The following is a 2,174-nucleotide window of genomic DNA, read 5'->3' on the forward strand; positions in this document are numbered from 1 at the left end:
CATTATTTAAATTTGACTTAAACTAAATCCTATTTTATTGTCCCCTTTTAAAGTTTCAAATCCCTTTTATAGTTTCAAATAAAACACTTAACAACTAAACAACTATTGTAACCTATACTAAAGTCCCCAGATGCCCTACACTAAATGGTACGATGAATGAGCCAACTGGACGAATTTATGAATGCGTTTGAATGAATTTAACTGAACTCGGATGAATTTAAATGAATTTGAATAGAATTAAATGAATATGAATAAATTTAAATGAATATGAATGTAGTCATGAATTTAAGTAAAAGTCCAAATTTTCTGCACTCTTGCACTCTCCCCCGCCGCCCCGGAAAGAAAATGTCCGCATTTTCACTGGTCTCGTTGACGCTCTAGATGTTCGTCCCCCGGAGGAGCGCGTCTTCCGGGACGCAGTGCGCTCGTGACGGTCTTCGCGGCCGGCTTGGGCGCCCCGCCTCGGACCAGCCGGCGGGTGACCCAGTGACAGAGTGCTGACGTTGCTGTCGCTGACGCCGGCGAGTCGTGCGCTGGTGGTCGCGCACGCCGCTAGGTGGCAGCACCTCCCTGAGGCGTCTCCGGCGGTGTTGTGCTGGTGGCCGCGCTCCGCCGCGCTGCAGATGTTGGCGAGTCCCCCCGGTAGGAGTTTTGGGAAAACTCCGCCGCACCTCCTCCTGACGGACTCGGTTTGGGGCAGCCGTGAGCCGTGGTCTCGGCTGTGCCTCCTCCCGAAGGACTGGGCAACTCGATGGGCAGGATGCGCCGCTGGTCCTCCCCGCTGTTGGTCTGCGAGAGGGAGCGTTGCGCCGCCGTGCTGCAGGTGTTGGCGAGTCCCCGCGGTAGGAGTTTTGGGCAAACTCCGCCGCACCTCCTCCTGACGGACTCGGTTTGGGGCAGCCGTGAGCCGTGGTCTCGGCTGTGCCTCCTCCCGAAGGACTGGGCAACTCGATGGGCAGGATGCGCCGCTGGTCCTCCCCGCTGTTGGTCTGCGAGAGGGAGCGTTGCGCCGCCGTGCTGCAGGTGTTGGCGAGTCCCCGCGGTAGGAGTTTTGGGCAAACTCCGCCGCACCTCCTCCTGACGGACTCGGTTTGGGGCAGCCGTGAGCCGTGGTCTCGGCTGTGCCTCCTCCCGAAGGACTGGGCAACTCGATGGGCGGGACGCCGTCGCTGGGCCTCCCCGCTGTTGGTCTGCGAGAGTGGGCGTTGCGCCCCGGGTCAGGTGTAGACGACCCCGGCAGCAGAGTGGCTGGTTGTAGTATGCACGCCTTTCGGTGGTAGCCCCCGCGATGTCTCCGGTGATGTTTCCGCGTCCCTGGTACGTCAGGCGAGCCAGCTCATTCCCGGCGCACCAAGCCTCCTCCGTCAACGGACTCGGCCCCGGGCAGCCACTATCAGGGTGTGGTAGCGGCTGTGCCGCCTCCTCGAAGGACTTGGCAACGCTTCTATGACGCTCCTCGGCGACCTGGGACTGGCGGTACTCCGTGGCAGACCCAGTGAGCAGACAGGAAGGAGAAAGATGCAAAGAGAAAAAGAGAGAATTTTAAGATTTGAAGGCTGTAGCGTTTTAGTCAGTTTTTAAGCAGAGGTCCGTCTTCGTTGCCGTCAATGTCCGTTTTGAAGGGTCCGTCCGTCCTCAGTCCACTTCGTCTAGGTTAGTCATTATTGCCCGAGGGCGTCGCACCCAGTTCAGGGGCAGTTCCTCGTCCCGTACCCGGTCCGTGGTACGGTGCCCCGTCCTGGCCCGGAACGATGAACGGTTTGGACTGGGTGCGGGTCTGGGAGTGGGTGGGTCTGGGTTTGGGGTATTGATTTGGTTTGCCGGGGCAGGCCCCCGTTCTGGACTGCTTGCCGGCGATGTCGAATACTTAATTTTGAAAAATAGGATAATTAGAGCCAAAGAATTTATAATTATTACTGTGCCAAATGCGCCTAAAAGGCCTATCAACGCCCAGGTTTCCCCCGGGAACAGCTGGTAGGACTTGAATTCCGAGCTGGACAGCAACTCGGGAACCACAATTGACGTTGCCGGGCGCCGCGTGATGACATGCGGCACCTCTATCGTCCAATTGTGGTTGACCAGCCCCGGGTCATTGGCCAGCTTCGGTGCTGTCGTTAAATCCAGGAGTTCGGGCAGCTCGAAGTTCCGATTAGATCCCCACTGTGCCGGCAGCA

The sequence above is a fragment of the Thrips palmi genome, unplaced genomic scaffold (assembly GCF_012932325.1).
Source record: "Thrips palmi isolate BJ-2018 unplaced genomic scaffold, TpBJ-2018v1 HiC_scaffold_16, whole genome shotgun sequence".
NCBI lineage: Eukaryota > Metazoa > Arthropoda > Insecta > Thysanoptera > Thripidae > Thrips > Thrips palmi.